This window comes from Lonchura striata, unplaced genomic scaffold (assembly GCF_046129695.1).
Source record: "Lonchura striata isolate bLonStr1 unplaced genomic scaffold, bLonStr1.mat Scaffold_111, whole genome shotgun sequence".
Taxonomy (NCBI): Eukaryota; Metazoa; Chordata; class Aves; order Passeriformes; family Estrildidae; genus Lonchura; species Lonchura striata.
The window spans coordinates 676,240-686,813 of NW_027461080.1; positions in this window are offsets into that span (position 1 = coordinate 676,240).

Sequence of the window (10,574 nt, forward strand, 5' to 3'; positions counted from 1 at the left end):
TTCGATATAAAGATTTTTTGCAGTCAGGGCCAGGGGCCCCTGGGCACATCCTTTTTCCATTTTCCCTGGGAAAGAAAACTCAGCAGTCCAGGTTCCTGATGTCAGTTTGTAGGGCTCCCTTGGGTCTATCAGGGCAGCACAAGTTTGAGGTGGGGACAACTTCGGTGTGGGGTCCATCCTTCGATATAAGGATTCTTTGCAGTCTGGGCCAGGGGCCCCTGGGCACATCCTTTTTCCATTTTCCCTGGGAAAGAAAACTCAGCAGTCCAGGTTCCTGATGTCAGTCTGTAGGGCTCCCTTGGGTCTATCAGGACAGCACAAGTTTGAGGTGGGGACAACTTCGGTGTGGGCTCCATCCTTCGATATAAGGATTTTTGCAGTCAGGGCCAGGGGCCCCTGGGCACATCCTTTTTCCATTTTACCTGGGAAAGAAAACTCAGCAGTCCAGGTTCCTGATGTCAGTTTGTAGGGTTCCCTTGGGTCTATCAGGGCAGCACAAGTTTGAGGTGGGGACAACTTCGGTGTGGGGTCCATCGTTCGATATAAGGATTCTTTGCAGTGAGGCCCCTCCCCAGACCCAGGGGCCCCTGGGCACATCCTTTGGCCATTTTCCCTGGGAAAGAAAACTCAGCAGTCCAGGTTCCTGATGTCAGTTTGTAGGGCTCCCTTGGGTCTATCAGGGCAGCACAAGTTTGAGGTGGGTACAACTTCGGTGTGGGGTGCATCCTTCGATATAAGGATTTTTGCAGTCAAGGCCAGGGGCCCCTGGGCCCATCCTTTTTCCATTTTACCTGGGAAAGAAAACTCAGCAGTCCAGGTTCCTGATGTCAGTTTGTAGGGCTCCCTTGGGTCTATCAGGGCAGCACAAGTTTGAGGTGGGGACAACTTCGGTGTGGGGTCCATCCTTCGATATAAGGATTTTTTGCAGTCAGGGCCAGGGGCCCCCGGGCACAACCTTTTTCCATTTTCCCTGGGAAAGAAAACTCAGCAGTCCAGGTTCCTGATGTCAGTTTGTAGGGCTCCCTTGGGTCTATCAGGGCAGCAGAAGTTTGAGGTGGGGACAATTTCGGTGTGGGGTCCATCCTTCGATATAAGGATTTTTTGCAGTCAGGGCCAGGGGCCCCTGGGCACATCCTTTTTCCATTTTCCCTGGGAAAGAAAACTCAGCAGTCCAGCTTCCTGATGTCAGTTTGTAGGGCTCCCTTGGGTCTATCAGGGCAGCACAAGTTTGAGGTGGGGACATCTTCGGTGTGGGGTCCATCCTTCGATATAAGGATTCTTTTCAGTGAGGTCCCTGCCCAGGGCCAGGGGCCCCTGGGCACATCCTTTGGCCATTTTCCCTGGGAAAGAAAACTCAGCAGTCCAGGTTCCTGATGTCAGTTTGTACGGCTCCCTTGGGTCTATCAGGGCAGCACAAGTTTGAGGTGGGGACAACTTCGGTGTGGGGTCCATCCTTCGATATAAGGATTTTTTGCAGTGAGGTCCCTGCCAAGTGCCAGGGACCCCTGGGCACATCCTTTTTCCATTTTCCCTGGGAAAGAAAACTCAGCAGTCCAGGTTCCTGATGTCAGTTTGTAGGGCTCCCTTGGGTCTATCAGGGCAGCACACGTTTGAGGTGGGGACAACTTCGGTGTGGGGTCCATCCTTCGATATAAGGATTTTTTGCAGTCAGGGCCAGGGGCCCCTGGGCACATCCTTTTTCCATTTTCCCTGGGAAAGAAAACTCAGCAGTCCAGGTTCCTGATGTCAGTTTGTAGGGCTCCCTTGGGTCTATCAGGGCAGCACAAGTTTGAGGTGGGGACAACTTCGGTGTGGGGTCCATCCTTCGATATAAGGATTTTTTGCAGTCAGGGCCAGGGGCCCCTGGGCACATCCTTTTTCCATTTTCCCTGGGAAAGAAAACTCAGCAGTCCAGGTTCCTGATGTCAGTTTGTAGGGCTCCCTTGGGTCTATCAGGGCAGCACAAGTTTGAGGTGGGGACAACTTCGGTGTGGGGTCCATCCTTCGATATAAGGATTCTTTGCAGTGAGGCCCCAGCCCAGGGCCAGGGGCCCCTGGGCACATCCTTAGGCCATTTTCCCTGGGAAAGAAAAGTCAGCAGTCCAGGTTCCTGATGTCAGTTTTTAGGGCTCCCTTGGGTCTATCAGGGCAGCACAAGTTTGAGGTGGGGACAACTTCGGTGTGGGGTCCATCCTTCGATATAAGGATTCTTTGCAGTCAGGGCCAGGGGCCCCTGGGCACATCCTTTTTCCATTTTCCCTGGGAAAGAAAACTCAGCAGTCCAGGTTCCTGATGTCAGTTTGTAGGGCTCCCTTGGGTCTATCAGGGCAGCACAAGTTTGAGGTGGGGACAACTTCGGTGTGGGGTCCATCCTTCGATATAAGGTTTTTTTGCAGTCAGGGCCAGGGTCCCAGGGCCAGGGGCCCCTGGGCACATCCTTTTTCCATTTTCCCTGGGAAAGAAAGCTCAGCAGTCCAGGTTCCTGATGTCAGTTTGTAGGGCTCCCTTGGGTCTATCAGGGCAGCACAAGTTTGAGGTGGGGACAACTTCGGTGTGGGGTCCATCCTTCGATATATGGATTCTTTGCAGTGAGGCCCCAGCCCAGGGCCAGGGAACCCTGGGCACATCCTTTTTCCATTTTCCCTGGGAAAGAAAACTCAGCAGTCCAGGTTCCTGATGTCAGTTTGTAGGGCTCCCTTGGGTATATCAGGGCAGCACAAGTTTGAGGTGGGGACATCTTCGGTGTGGGGTCCATCCTTCGATATAAGGATTTTTTGCAGTCAGGGCCAGGGGCCCCTGGGCACATCCTTTTTCCATTTTCCCTGGGAAAGAAAACTCAGCAGTCCAGGTTCCTGATGTCAGTTTGTAGGGCTCCCTTGGGTCTATCAGGGCAGCACAAGTTTGAGGTGGGGACAACTTCGGTGTGGGGTCCATCCTTCGATATAAGGATTCTTTGCAGTGATGCCCCAGTCCAGGGCCAGGGGCCCCTGAGCACATCCTTTTTCCATTTTCCCTGGGAAAGAAAACTCAGCAGTCCAGGTTCCTGATGTCAGTTTGTAGGGCTCCCTTGGGTCTATCAGGGCAGCACAAGTTTGAGGTGGGGACAACTTCGGTGTGGGGTCCATCCTTCGATATAAGGATTCTTTGCAGTGAGGTCCCTGCCCAGGGCCAGGGGCCCCTGGGCACATCCTTTGGCCATTTTCCCTGGGAAAGAAAACTCAGCAGTCCAGGTTCCTGATGTCAGTTTGTAGGGCTCCCTTGGGTCTATCAGGGCAGCACAAGTTTGAGGTGGGGACAACTTCGGTGTGGGGTCCATCCTTCGATATAAGGATTCTTTGCAGTGAGGCCCCTCCCCAGACCCAGGGGCCCCTGGGCACATCCTTTTTCCATTTTCCCTGGGAAAGAAAACTCAGCAGTCCAGGTTCCTGATGTCAGTTTGTAGGGCTCCCTTGGGTCTATCAGGGCAGCACAAGTTTGAGGTGGGGACAACTTCGGTGTGGGGTCCATCCTTCGATATAAGGATTCTTTTAAGTGAGGTCCCTGCCCAGGGCCAGGGGCCCCTGGGCACATCCTTTAGCCATTTTCCCTGGGAAAGAAAACTCAGCAGTCCAGCTTCCTGATGTCAGTTTGTAGGGCTCCCTTGGGTCTATCAGGGCAGCACAAGTTTGAGGTGGGCACAACTTTCGTGTGGGCTCCATCCTTCGATATATTGATTTTTTGCAGTCTGGACCAGGGGCCCCTGGGCACATACTTTTTCCATTTTACCTGGGAAAGAAAACTCAGCAGTCCAGGTTCCTGATGTCAGTTTGTAGGGCTCCCTTGGGTCTATCAGGGCAGCACAAGTTTGAGGTGGGGACAACTTCGGTGTGGGGTCCATCCTTCGATATAAGGATTTTTTGCAGTCAGGACCAGGGGCCCCTGGGCACATCCTTTTTCCATTTTCCCTGGGAAAGAAAACTCAGCAGTCCAGGTTCCTGATGTCAGTTTGTAGGGCTCCCTTGGGTCTATCAGGGCAGCACACGTTTGAGGTGGGGACAACTTCGGTGTGGGGTCCATCCTTCGATATAAGGATTTTTTGCAGTCAGGGCCAGGGGTCCCTGGGCACATCCTTTTTCCATTTTCCCTGGGAAAGAAAACTCAGCAGTCCAGGTTCCTGATGTCAGTTTGTAGGGCTCCCTTGGGTCTATCAGGGCAGCAGAAGTTTGAGGTGGGGACAACTTCGGTGTGGGGTCCATCCTTCGATATAAGGATTCTTTGCAGTGAGGTCCCTGCCCAGGGCCAGGGGCCCCTGGGCACATCCTTTTTCCTTTTTCCCTGGGAAAGAAAACTCAGCAGTCCAGGTTCCTGATGTCAGTTTGTAGGGCTCCCTTGGGTCTATCAGGGCAGCACAAGTTTGAGGTGGGGACAACTTCGGTGTGGGGTCCATCCTTCGATATAAGGATTCTTTTCAGTGAGGTCCCTGCCCAGGGCCAGGGGCCCCTGGGCACACCCTTTAGCCATTTTCCCTGGGAAAGAAAACTCAGCAGTCCAGCTTCCTGATGTCAGTTTGTAGGGCTCCCTTGGGTCTATCAGGGCAGCACAAGTTTGAGGTGGGCACAACTTTCGTGTGGGCTCCATCCTTCGATATATTGATTTTTTGCAGTCTGGACCAGGGGCCCCTGGGCACATCCTTTTTCCATTTTACCTGGGAAAGAAAACTCAGCAGTCCAGGTTCCTGATGTCAGTTTGTAGGGCTCCCTGGGGTCTATCAGGGCAGCACAAGTTTGAGGTGGGGACAACTTCGGTGTGGGGTCCATCCTTCGATATATGGATTCTTTGCAGTGAGGCCCCAGCCCAGGTCCAGGGAACCCTGGGCACATCCTTTTTCCATTTTCCCTGGGAAAGAAAACTCAGCAGTCCAGGTTCTTGATGTCAGTTTGTAGGGCTCCCTTGGGTATATCAGGGCAGCACAAGTTTGAGGTGGGGACATCTTCGGTGTGGGGTCCATCCTTCGATATAAGGATTTTTTGCAGTCAGGGCCAGGGGCCCCTGGGCACATCCTTTTTCCATTTTCCCTGGGAAAGAAAACTCAGCAGTCCAGGTTCCTGATGTCAGTTTGTAGGGCTCCCTTGGGTCTATCAGGGCAGCACAAGTTTGAGGTGGGGACAACTTCGGTGTGGGGTCCATCCTTCGATATAAGGATTCTTTGCAGTCAGGGACAGGGTCCCAGGGCCAGGGGCCCCTGGGCACATCCTTTTTCCATTTTCCCTGGGAAAGAAAACTCAGCAGTCCAGGTTCCTGATGTCAGTTTGTAGGGCTCCCTTGGGTGTATCAGGGCAGCACAAGTTTGAGGTGGGGACAACTTCGGTGTGGGGTCCATCCTTCGATATAAGGATTCTTTGCAGTGAGGCCCACGACCAGGGCCATGGAACACTAGGCACATCCTTTTTCCATTTTCCCTGGGAAAGAAAACTCAGCAGTCCAGGTTCCTGATGTCAGTTTGTAGGGCTCCCTTGGGTGTATCAGGGCAGCACAAGTTTGAGGTGGGGACATCTTTGGTGTGGGGTCCATCCTTCGATATAAGGATTTTTTGCAGTCAGGGCCAGGGGCCCCTGGGCACATCCTTTTTCCATTTTCCCTGGGAAAGAAAACTCAGCAGTCCAGGTTCCTGATGTCAGTTTGTAGGGCTCCCTTGGGTCTATCAGGGCAGCACAAGTTTGAGGTGGGGACAACTTCGGTGTGGGGTCCATCCTTCGATATAAGGATTCTTTGCAGTCAGGGCCAGGGTCCCAGGGCCAGGGGCCCCTGGGCACATCCTTTTTCCATTTTCCTTGGGAAAGAAAACTCAGCAGTCCAGTTTCCTGGTGTCATTTTGTAGGGCTCCCTTGGGTCTATCAGGGCAGCACAAGTTTGAGGTGGGGACATCTTCGGTGTGGGGTCCATCCTTCGATATAAGGATTCTTTGCAGTGATGCCCCAGTCCAGGGCCAGGGGCCCCTGAGCACATCCTTTTTCCATTTTCCCTGGGAAAGAAAACTCAGCAGTCCAGGTTCCTGATGTCAGTTTGTAGGGCTCCCTTGGGTCTATCAGGGCAGCACAAGTTTGAGGTGGGGACAACTTCGGTGTGGGGTCCATCCTTCGATATAAGGATTCTTTGCAGTGAGGTCCCTGCCCAGGGCCAGGGGCCCCTGGGCACATCCTTTGGCCATTTTCCCTGGGAAAGAAAACTCAGCAGTCCAGGTTCCTGATGTCAGTTTGTAGGGCTCCCTTGGGTCTATCAGGGCAGCACAAGTTTGAGGTGGGGACAACTTCGGTGTGGGGTCCATCCTTCGATATAAGGATTTTTTGCAGTGAGGTCCCTGCCAAGTGCCAGGGACCCCTGGGCACATCCTTTAGCCATTTTCCCTGGGAAAGAAAACTCAGCAGTCCAGGTTCCTGATGTCAGTTTGTAGGGCTCCCTTGGGTCTATCAGGGCAGCACAAGTTTGAGGTGGGCACAACTTTCGTGTGGGGTCCATCCTTCGATATAAGGATTTTTTGCAGTCCAGGACAGGGGCCCCTGGGCCCATCCTTTTTCCATTTTCCCTGGGAAAGAAAACTCAGCAGTCCAGGTTCCTGATGTCAGTTTGTAGGGCTCCCTTGGGTCTATCAGGGCAGCACAAGTTTGAGGTGGGGACATCTTCGGTGTGGGGTCCATCCTTCGATATAAGGATTTTTTGCAGTCAGGGCCAGGGGCCCCTGGGCACATCCTTTTTCCATTTTCCCTGGGAAAGAAAGCTCAGCAGTCCAGGTTCCTGATGTCAGTTTGTAGGGCTCCCTTGGGTCTATCAGGGCAGCACACGTTTGAGGTGGGGACAACTTCGGTGTGGGGTGCATCCTTCGATATAAGGATTTTTTGCAGTCAGGGCCAGGGGCCCCTGGGCACATCCTTTTTCCATTTTCCCTGGGAAAGAAAGCTCAGCAGTCCAGGTTCCTGATGTCAGTTTGTAGGGCTCCCTTGGGTCTATCAGGGCAGCACAAGTTTGAGGTGGGGACAACTTCGGTGTGGGGTCCATCCTTCGATATAAGGATTCTTTGCAGTGAGGTCCCTGCCCAGGGCCAGGGGCCCCTGGGCACATCCTTTTTCCATTTTCCCTGGGAAAGAAAACTCAGCAGTCCAGGTTCCTGATGTCAGTTTCTAGGGCTCCCTTGGGTCTATCAGGGCAGCACAAGTTTGAGGTGGGGACAACTTCGGTGTGGGGTCCATCCTTCGATATAAGGATTTTTTGCAGTGAGGTCCCTGCCCAGTGCCAGGGGCCCCTGGGCACATCCTTTAGCCATTTTCCCTGGGAAAGAAAACTCAGCAGTCCAGGTTCCTGATGTCAGTTTGTAGGGCTCCCTTGGGTCTATCAGGGCAGCACAAGTTTGAGGTGGGGACAACTTCGGTCTCGGGTCCATCCTTCGATATAAGGATTTTTTGCAGTCAGGGCCAGGGGCCCCTGGGCACATCCTTTTTCCATTTTCCCTGGGAAAGAAAACTCAGCAGTCCAGGTTCCTGATGTCAGTTTGTAGGGCTCCCTTGGGTCTATCAGGGCAGCACAAGTTTGAGGTGGGGACAACTTCGGTGTGGGGTCCATCCTTCGATATAAGGATTTTTTGCAGTAAGGGCCAGGGGCCCCTGGGCACATCCTTTTTCCATTTTCCCTGGGAAAGAAAACTCAGCAGTCCAGGTTCCTGATGTCAGTTTGTAGGGCTCCCTTGGGTCTATCAGGGCAGCACAAGTTTGAGGTGGGGACATCTTCGGTGTGGGGTCCATCCTTCGATATAAGGATTTTTTGCAGTCAGGGCCAGGGGCCCCTGGGCACATCCTTTTTCCATTTTCCCTGGGAAAGAAAGCTCAGCAGTCCAGGTTCCTGATGTCAGTTTGTAGGGCTCCCTTGGGTCTATCAGGGCAGCACAAGTTTGAGGTGGGGACAACTTCGGTGTGGGGTCCATCCTTCGATATAAGGATTTTTTGCAGTCAGGGCCAGGGGCCCCTGGGCACATCCTTTTTCCATTTTCCCTGGGAAAGAAAGCTCAGCAGTCCAGGTTCCTGATGTCAGTTTGTAGGGCTCCCTTGGGTCTATCAGGGCAGCACAAGTTTGAGGTGGGGACAACTTCGGTGTGGGGTCCATCCTTCAATATATGGATTCTTTGCAGTCAGGGCCAGGGGCCCCTGGGCACATCCTTTGGCCATTTTCCCTGGGAAAGAAAACTCAGCAGTCCAGGTTCCTGATGTCAGTTTGTAGGGCTCCCTTGGGTCTATCAGGACAGCACACGTTTGAGGTGGGAACAACTTCGGTGTGGAGTGCATCATTCGATATAAAGATTTTTTGCAGTCAGGGCCAGGGGCCCCTGGGCACATCCTTTTTCCATTTTCCCTGGGAAAGAAAACTCAGCAGTCCAGGTTCCTGATGTCAGTTTGTAGGGCTCCCTTGGGTCTATCAGGGCAGCACAAGTTTGAGGTGGGGACAACTTCGGTGTGGGGTCCATCCTTCGATATAAGGATTCTTTGCAGTCTGGGCCAGGGGCCCCTGGGCACATCCTTTTTCCATTTTCCCTGGGAAAGAAAACTCAGCAGTCCAGGTTCCTGATGTCAGTCTGTAGGGCTCCCTTGGGTCTATCAGGACAGCACAAGTTTGAGGTGGGGACAACTTCGGTGTGGGCTCCATCCTTCGATATAAGGATTTTTTGCAGTCAGGGCCAGGGGCCCCTGGGCACATCCTTTTTCCATTTTCCCTGGGAAAGAAAACTCAGCAGTCCAGGTTCCTGATGTCAGTTTGTAGGGTTCCCTTGGGTCTATCAGGGCAGCACAAGTTTGAGGTGGGGACAACTTCGGTGTGGGGTCCATCGTTCGATATAAGGATTCTTTGCAGTGAGGCCCCTCCCCAGACCCAGGGGCCCCTGGGCACATCCTTTGGCCATTTTCCCTGGGAAAGAAAACTCAGCAGTCCAGGTTCCTGATGTCAGTTTGTAGGGCTCCCTTGGGTCTATCAGGGCAGCACAAGTTTGAGGTGGGTACAACTTCGGTGTGGGGTGCATCCTTCGATATAAGGATTTTTGCAGTCAAGGCCAGGGGCCCCTGGGCCCATCCTTTTTCCATTTTACCTGGGAAAGAAAACTCAGCAGTCCAGGTTCCTGATGTCAGTTTGTAGGGCTCCCTTGGGTCTATCAGGGCAGCACAAGTTTGAGGTGGGGACAACTTCGGTGTGGGGTCCATCCTTCGATATAAGGATTTTTTGCAGTCAGGGCCAGGGGCCCCCGGGCACAACCTTTTTCCATTTTCCCTGGGAAAGAAAACTCAGCAGTCCAGGTTCCTGATGTCAGTTTGTAGGGCTCCCTTGGGTCTATCAGGGCAGCAGAAGTTTGAGGTGGGGACAATTTCGGTGTGGGGTCCATCCTTCGATATAAGGATTTTTTGCAGTCAGGGCCAGGGGCCCCTGGGCACATCCTTTTTCCATTTTCCCTGGGAAAGAAAACTCAGCAGTCCAGCTTCCTGATGTCAGTTTGTAGGGCTCCCTTGGGTCTATCAGGGCAGCACAAGTTTGAGGTGGGGACATCTTCGGTGTGGGGTCCATCCTTCAATATAAGGATTCTTTTCAGTGAGGTCCCTGCCCAGGGCCAGGGGCCCCTGGGCACATCCTTTGGCCATTTTCCCTGGGAAAGAAAACTCAGCAGTCCAGGTTCCTGATGTCAGTTTGTACGGCTCCCTTGGGTCTATCAGGGCAGCACAAGTTTGAGGTGGGGACAACTTCGGTGTGGGGTCCATCCTTCGATATAAGGATTTTTTGCAGTGAGGTCCCTGCCAAGTGCCAGGGACCCCTGGGCACATCCTTTTTCCATTTTCCCTGGGAAAGAAAACTCAGCAGTCCAGGTTCCTGATGTCAGTTTGTAGGGCTCCCTTGGGTCTATCAGGGCAGCACAAGTTTGAGGTGGGCACAACTTTCGTGTGGGGTCCATCCTTCGATATAAGGATTTTTTGCAGTCCAGGACAGGGGCCCCTGGGCCCATCCTTTTTCCATTTTCCCTGGGAAAGAAAACTCAGCAGTCCAGGTTCCTGATGTCAGTTTGTAGGGCTCCCTTGGGTCTATCAGGGCAGCACAAGTTTGAGGTGGGGACATCTTCGGTGTGGGGTCCATCCTTCGATATAAGGATTTTTTGCAGTCAGGACCAGGGGACCCATGTGCACATCCTTTTTCCATTTTCCTTGGGAAAGAAAACTCAGCAGTCCAGGTTCCTGATGTCAGTTTGTAGGGCTCCCTTGGGTCTATCAGGGCAGCACACGTTTGAGGTGGGGACAACTTCGGTGTGGGGTCCATCCTTCGATATAAGGATTTTTTGCAGTCAGGGCCAGGGGCCCCTGGGCACATCCTTTTTCCATTTTCCCTGGGAAAGAAAACTCAGCAGTCCAGGTTCCTGATGTCAGTTTGTAGGGCTCCCTTGGGTCTATCAGGGCAGCACAAGTTTGAGGTGGGGACAACTTCGGTGTGGGGTCCATCCTTCGATATAAGGATTCTTTGCAGTGAGGTCCCTGCCCAGGGCCAGGGGCCCCTGGGCACATCCTTTTTCCATTTTCCCT